The sequence below is a fragment of the Gadus morhua genome, chromosome 7 (assembly GCF_902167405.1).
Source record: "Gadus morhua chromosome 7, gadMor3.0, whole genome shotgun sequence".
In the NCBI taxonomy this organism is placed as follows: domain Eukaryota; kingdom Metazoa; phylum Chordata; class Actinopteri; order Gadiformes; family Gadidae; genus Gadus; species Gadus morhua.
Genome location: NC_044054.1, coordinates 2169483 through 2178311, shown reverse-complemented (window position 1 = coordinate 2178311; position 8829 = coordinate 2169483).

Here is an 8829-nt window from a genome sequence, read left to right as displayed (position 1 = left end):
TGCTCTCTCCTGCTGCTCTGGCCTTCAACACAACACACACAGCTGTTACTCAGACTAATGATGGAGTCATGATGCATCACTGCTGAGCTCTGAGATGGACAACAGTCACAGACAGAGAGATCCTCTTCTTACCTCTTAGCTTTGCTCCGGCGGCCATGTTCCCCAGACAGAGTGGTCTTAGAGGTAGGAACCCCCTCCTCTCTCTCCTCATCCATAGTAGACTGGGGAAAATACGTTCCGTCCCATACGCTATAAAGTTATGAAAGTATAAATGTAAGGGAAGAAAAGGAGGTTAAAGTGTTAAACAAGTTGTTAAGGTGAACGGTTTTGAAGGAGCAGAAAGAAGGGCTGCTTGCTGCAACAGGCCGTTGAGATGAGGAAATCAACTTTAACACGAGGAAGTTACAGAACTGAACCGACTTGACTCACTCACACAAACACACACACACACACACACACACACACACACACAAACACACACACACACACACACACACACACACACACACACACACACACACACACACACACAAACAGACAAGGATCAAACTGAGCCAACTGTAAAGTAGGCCATATATATATATATGTGGCGACACGAGGAGGCTTTACTATTTTATGTCAGAGTATCTTCTCTATGTTACCGACAAGGCCACCTTGGGTTAGGGCCAAAGGACCTATACACTGTGATTATGATTGTCACCTCTGACGATAAGACACTCAGGTTCGTTCAATCAGGGAGGGCGGGAGACAGAGTTCAAAAATAACAAAGCATTTTATTATTATGAACAGTTTGGCACAAAAAGAGGAAAAAGAGAAGTAAGCCCAACTGGGGAAGGAAGTGGGTACAAGCTGAGGCTTACCGGCTGGGAGAGTGGTCGTCAGGGGGAAATTAAATCCAACAAAAGAAACAAGGGCACCGCACACACACAGCAAAAACGTGAAGTCCAAACTAATAAAATCTAAAACAAAGCACACGCACACAAGGGATCACCACCACCACCCAGGAGGACCACCGCCACCACCGTCGGCCTTCAGCTCTACAAGAAAGGGGTACAGTTAGGAGGGCTCACAACTGGCAGACAATATCACGTAACAAATCAATAAACTAAAGAGTATTAATTTGCAATAACCAAAAATCACTCAAAATGAAAGTAAACAAGAAAATTAAAGAGTCTCTGACCAGAGATATCAACTCAACAAATAATCATAACATATGTTTTAAACAAAAATAAACAAGGGCTCAGATTGAGAAGTTCCCCTTCCAAATGAAAATTAAATGAACAACGACACGAAAGTTATGAGATTAACTCAAAACGCACACACACACACAGTCCACACCAGGGGTGAGTCCAGGCGGAGCTCGCAGCGGCACACCCGAGCGGCAGCCACACACGCACACACCGCACCACACACAGCAGCAGCGGGACACAGGGCTAACAGCTGGAGGCAAGCCGACCAGGGATAGCAGACAGAGCCCCGAACCAAGTCGGCGGAAGTGGCAGCGAAGCAGCAGCAATGACAATACAGCAATGATTTAATAGATAACAAGGAAGGCTCAGCTCTCGGTCAAGCGTTCATAATCCCGGTTCTCTTGCGTCCCTTCTAAAGAGGGAGAGGGGTGAAGAGTATCGGCGTAGCGGGGGAGACAGCCACCACGCACCATGCGACAAGCAGACTGTTAAAGGGAGAGGAGCGCAAGGTGAGCTTAGCAACAGACTAACAGGCAATTAACAACCAAAAGCTCACCATAACTCACCTATGCTCTGGTCAGCGGCGGTAAACGACCCCAATACATTGCCCCGATTGCGATGAGGACCTCGGCAGATCTATTATAGTAATGGTTTAAGTTTTAGTAAAACGCTGACAAATGTACGCAACAGCATGCGGAGGTGAGCCTACCTGTGCTCTGAGGTGAGCGGCGAGGGCAACGACCCGGAAGTGGACAGGCCGAAGAGGCAGGAAGCGAGAGTTCAGGAGGAAGGGCACGGCCTACTTTTATCCCCTCGACAAGCAATGATTGGCGAACGGGCCGGAGAGGGCGTGGTGAAACAGAAGCCTGTGTCTAAGCAGCCGTGTTGCCTCATACCACTACATATATATATTAGAGCTGTCAGTTAAACGCGTTATTAACGGCGTTAACGCAAACCAAATTTAACGGCGTTAAAAAATTTATCGCGCGATTAACGCAATTATTTTATAAAAAAAAAAAAAAAGTTTTTTTTTTTTTATTTGGCTCAAAACAAAGAAGCAGTAGCCCGACTGCTATGTTCAAATGACATTAGTTCAAAGCAGTCGTTTAATTGCACTATAGGCTCTTTTTTTGTATCGTCCTGTTTTGATCAGTGTATATGCCAATGTTGTTATCAATAAAAAATCATTTGCACAAGGCAAGCCGATGCACTTCACCATGTTGATAAGAGAATTAAAATTAGAAGAATTATGGGACAAAAAAATCAAGGGATATTTAGCATAGAAAAACAATTTGCGATTAATCGCGATTAATTAGAGTTAACTATGACATTAATGCGATTAATCACAATTAAATATTTTAATCGCTTGACAGCTCTAATATATATATATATATACTGTATACATAATATATATAGGCCCATTTCGGGGAGAGTGGGATAAGATGAACCAGTGGGTAAGTTGACCCACCCCCTGTGTTTAGACCACTGTACACATTTGTTGGACCATCAATTCAGGAAGCAGCAATCCTTTATATCTGGCTTTGATGAGGGAGCACGTGGTCAAGCTGCAAGTACGTTTTTTTATCCCAATAAACGTTTTTTTCACGTCAAAGTATGTTTTTAACCTGTCAGGTATAATGACTGCTACGTCAAAGCAAATTCATCCACCCGTCAAAAATATCAAAAATATCGCCTTCAATGTTCAATTTAGAACAGGACAGTAAAGCAGTTAAACATTGTTGCAACTTATAATGTAATAAGGACTCTTAATGTAATAACGGCTCATAACGGCTGATAATGTAATAATTTCAATGTATTAAAAGTTCATAATGTAATAATCGGCTCATAATGTAATAAAATCACGGACGCATAACGTAATAAGGGCTTTGCACATAATGTAATACTGTAATAACTTATTACATTAAGAACCTTATTGATACCGCTCATAATATTATAACAGTTCATAATGTAATAATAGCACATATACTATGGGAAGGATGTAGACCTCACAGACCTCTCCACCCTGATCAGCTCCTACCCCAACCCTCCCCCAGCTTCCTCCCTGACTGACCTGGTGACTCACTACAATAACTGCCTCTCCTCCTCCCTCACCACCCTGCCCCCCCTAAAAACCCGCTCAGTCTCATTCACCCACACTGCTCCCTGGTTCACTCCTCATCTGCGCCAGCTCAAAGCCACTGGTCGTCGACTGGAGCGACTCTACAGTAAGACTCAACTCACTGTACACCGCCAAATGTATTCGGACCACCTCCATCACTACAAGAATGCCCTCACCACTGCCAAAACCTCATACTACTCCAACCTCATCAACACTGGTACAGGCAACAGCAGAGTCCTCTTCTCAACAGTCAGCCACTTACTTCAGCCTCCTAAATCTCTCCCTCCAGACATTTCCACCACCCAATGCACTGCGTTTCTTGACTTCTTCAGCTCTAAAATCAACACCATTCACCAACAACTGGCCTCATCTCGCACCCCCTCTGATGACCCACCCTGGATGATCACCTCTGGCCAACCTCTCATCAGCTCCCTCTCTGACTTCACCCTAGTAACAGAACAGACCGTTTCAGAACTCATCCGCAAAGCCAAAACCACCACCTGTCAGCTCGATCCTCTTCCCACCTCCCTTGTCAAAGCATGTCTTCCGTCCATCTCCCCCATGATCACCAACATAATTAACTCCTCCCTCACTACTGGTACTGTACCCCCCACTCTCAAGCTGGCTGCCATCACTCCCATCCTAAAAAAACCTGGTGCTGACCCAACTGACCTTAACCATTACCGGCCCATCTCCAATCTCCCTTTCATCTCCAAAACACTTGAAAGGGTGGTTGCCGCACAACTACAGTCCCACCTCGACACTAACAATCTCCACGAACCGTTCCAATCTGGCTTCCGTCCAAAACACAGCACTGAAACAGCCCTAGTCAAAATCTCCAACGACCTCCTCCTTGCAGCCGACTCAGTATTACTCACCATTCACATCCTCCTCGATCTCAGCGCAGCATTCGACCATCTCCCACCCTCTGCTCCTGGACCGCCTAGCTGGTATTGGGATCACTGGTGCTGCACTCTCCTGGTTTACATCCTACCTCACCGGCCGTCAACAATTTGTTAAACTAAGCAACCACAAGTCTGGGTGTTCAGGTGTCTCACTGGGTGTCCCCCAGGGGTCAGTCTTGGATCCACTCCTCTTCACCACTTACCTCCTCCCGCTGGGCACACTCCTCCGTCACCATGGGGTCCATTTTCATTGCTACGCTGACGACACACAGGTCTACATCTCCACCAAACCCACCGCTGCCATCCCCCCCACCTCCCTCATCACGTGCCTGGAAGAGATCCGGAGCTGGTTGAGCAGGAACTTCCTGAAACTCAATGGAAACAAGACCGAGGCCCTGCTCATCGGATCCAAATCCACCCTCACTAAATCACAACACACCCCAGCTCCACTCATAATTATCGATGGATTCCCAGTACCCTTCTCCTCCAAAGTCAAGAGCCTCGGCGTCATCCTGGACAACACCCTCTCATTCGCACCCCATATTCACAACATCACCCGGACTGCATTCTTCCACCTCCGCAACATCGCCAGACTCCGCCCATCACTGACCCAATCCAGCGCTGAAATCCTAGTTCACTCATTTGTCACATCACGCATAGACTACTGCAACGCCCTCCTCACCGGACTCCCCACCAAACTTATCAACAGACTGCAGATCATTCAGAACTCAGCCGCCCGGATCATCACCCGCACCAAATCATCTGACCACATCACCCCTGTCCTCATTCAACTTCACTGGCTCCCAGTACAGTACCGCATCCAATACAAAACCCTACTCCTCACCTACAAAGCTCTCCACAACCTAGCCCCCAGTTATCTCTGCGACCTCCTCCAAGAATACACTCCCTCCCGCTCCCTCCGCTCAACCTCTGCTGGACTACTATGTATCCCCACATCACGACTCACTTCAATGGGTGCCCGGTCATTCAGCTGTTCAGCACCCAGGCTCTGGAACTCCCTTCCCCCACACATAAAACAGTCAGACACCATTTCAACCTTCAAGTCACAACTCAAAACTCACTTGTTCAAACTCGCACACAACGTCTAACTGATCACTGTTTTGATTGTTGTTTTTTTTATTTATTTCTTATTGCTTATGTTTATTTATTTATTTATTTATTTATTTTTTCCACAATGTCTTGCTTTTTAAAAAATGTATGATGACTATATGCTCTGTAAGGTGACCTTGGGTGTCTTGAAAGGCGCCTCTAAATTAAATGTATTATTATTATTATTATTATATAGTGAGAAAGGTGTTGCATTATGATAATTTAACCTCTCAAACAAAGCTGCAAGTAAAAGCAAAAGGCATGTGCTTCAGTGCATTAGTAAACTAAATTTGTGAAACCAAGTATTATTTAATAGTAATTGCACTCTCACATTTTATTGATGTGAACTAACAGTTGAGCCACTAGTTGGGATTCTGAGAACACCGTGCTCACTTCTACTGTGACTTTTGGAGGTAAGCAGCCCTATTCGTGACCTTTAAAGTTCAATTAATATCTTTTTTAAAAACCATGCCATACACCTTATCTGTTTAAATGATGTGTATTAAGATGTTTGTAGGATAATGTGTATGTTTAAGCTAGCAGCTATTTTTTTGAGTTTCAGCAAGCAGCTATTTCTTGTGTTTTAGCTGGCAGCTATTTCTTGAGTTTTAGCTAGCACTCAGCTATTTCTTGTGTTTTAAGATGTTTGTTAGAATAGCGTTGTATATTATAGCTGGGGCGGCAAAGCTCAGTCCGTAGGGACTTGTCTAGGGGACTTAAAGGTCGCCGATTCAAGTCCCACTTGGACCATAAAAGTATGATGTGGACTGGCAGTTGAGACGACGTACATTAATCTAGTGATGCTGAATATAAAGAATTTCTGCATACCCCACCTCAATGTCTACTTATTCAGTGAATTTTGTTTTATTCACAGAATAGGAACAATGAAACTGGGCATGACAATCTTGGTCCTATTCACACTGGCCCTTTTGGTTACTGACATTCAGGGCCATGGAAGTCGAGAAATGGATGATGAGACATATGATGTCATTGTTAAAACACTGAGAGGAGAATTTTGAATTCCTGTTAAAGAAAGGACAAGGGTCCAACGCGCTGCCCTTGTTCGTCTCTGGAGGAATATTTCATGCGTTGCATGAAACGTATGACTAAATCAAGGGGAAATCCACCACCGTCAGTTTACAACTTACAGGACAAAGAGTTGGTGAGGGTCAGCACAGGTCCCAGATTTTCAAAACGATACGCTATGATACCAGGTATAGTTGTCAAAAGAAATGCAGATCTGTCAAAATACAAAGTCAAGTTCCGAATGCTAGGCAACCCAGGACATCAACATATCAAATGGTTTGCAGTATGTGATGTATCACAAGGGAGCGGGGGAAGCAGCGTTCTGAGCACAAGGCCAGAAAACGTCAACGCAGACAGTTGTTACAGCCCATCACCCATGGAATGAGGTTAGCATCCTTTGGATCACTAGGTTTCAGGACTCGTTGGGACCCTAATTCCGATGGCAGCTGCCAGTTTGCTGCCATGGTTGACCAACTTGCCTCATTTGGAATTCTTCGGTCTGCGACATCTTTAAGGCAAGAAATTGTGTCAGACCAAATGCTTCACCCACATGCCATGAATGGAATACATCTTTCTAATTTCGTGGAAGGGCAATGGCATGACTGTGCAAAGCATGCAGCACAGTGGTACATATGGTGATCATTTGCCTCTACAAAGAACATCAACCATATTCAATGTACAGCTTATGATTGTGTCAACGCTTGGAGTTGATGCAACAGCAATACTATCCCCACATGGTCACTACGATGAAAGTCTGCCATTGCTGATTCTAGGCCATTTTGCTGAAGGTTGTGGGGACCATTATGTTAGTCTTGATGGACCAGTAAGACCATTCATTCAAAGAATTCAGAGAGCAGAGAAGCAGAGGGGGCTTCTTTATAATACTGGCTCTGATGCTGTCCCTGACACTGACCACCATTCAAACCCTGACTCTGACCATCACTCTGACCCCAACAATTACCCTCCTGGAAATTCCAATGATGTACTACATGGTGACTCATGTGATGTTCCTTATGGTGATCCCAATGATGTCCTACATGGTGACTCATGTGATGATCCTTATGGTGATCCCAGTGATGTCCTACATGGTGACTCATGTGATGATCCTTATGGTGATCCCAATGATGTCCTACATGGTGACTCATGTGATGTTCCTTATGGTGATCCCAATGATGTCCTACATGGTGACCTCCACACTGTCCGTTACACTGACCCTGATACTGTTCCTTCTGCATGTCCTACAGTGCCAAAACATATCTTCCATGCTGACCCTGACTTCATTGCTAGCCCTAATTTGCCTTTGATTGTACTGTCAACCATTATCCAGTGTTGCCTGTTGATGGATATGACAATGCTGGGCACCTTCAACAGAGTTTCCAACTTGTTCAGAGAGCTAACCCTGCCATTCCTACCAAAAACAATTATACGTGATTCTTTGGTGGAATGTTTAAATATTGTGACGGATGAAGACTGCAGCATTAGTATTTGTAGGTTATATAAAGCAGCTGGACGTAATAGTGGCCTTGCATCCAACATCAGGCAGCTCTTCAGCCAAAATGCCAGGTGGATTACAGCATGGATCGTGATTCGACATATATCCTTTGGATGGTTCCAAATTAAAGACATTCATTGGAAGAAATAAAGTGATTTGAGTGATCACTGCCACAGTCACTGACCAGTGACAAATGGAGCCCCCTTGACTTTATTTTATGACTATAATTTACTATAATTTATGATCATGTTTATAGGCATATTGTTTAGTTACATTTATTTGGACTTATATTTTTACTTTTGTGTTCTGACAGGCTGTGTTTACATTTAAAGAGCCTTTGATCTGTTTCATGTTTTCTATGACATCCCTATGTCTGTTCTAGACTCACATACTATATATAGCTGGTATATATTATGAGACTAATTTGATGTTCAGATCTCCAACGTTTTTGATGACTTTTTTGTTATTGTTCAAAAGTTCCAAAATAAAATAAGTTTGAATTAACATGTTATGCAGCTTGTATCATGTATTTCAAGTAGTAGGAAAATAATGTTTAAAAGCCTTTATTAAATTGGCATTAAAGACCATCAAAAAAAACCTGCTAAGTTTTTATTGGAAGGTCTTCGTAAGGTTGTATGGAAGGAAAGAGTGTTCACTTACTTTTTTGAAAAGTAAAATTTTAAATGTGTTTTCATTGCAGTAGTTATAAGTTATTGTAGCAAAGAACATTAAAATACATGAACTACAGTCCCCCTCCTTCTTCCCTAATCCAACCTCTTCTCCTGACAGCTTTTGAGTTGGTTACTGTAGCGCAACATATGCACAAATCATAGTCAAACTCAATAACAAACCCCTGCCCAAAAGTGCATTAGTGGTCAGTGTTTACAGTTGTTGCCTTTATACCATGGATTTTACCTATGGAGGATGATGCGTTAAAGAATAAGGCTTCTCTTCCTTTTTATGAGGCCTGCCACTTATTGGGAGCGA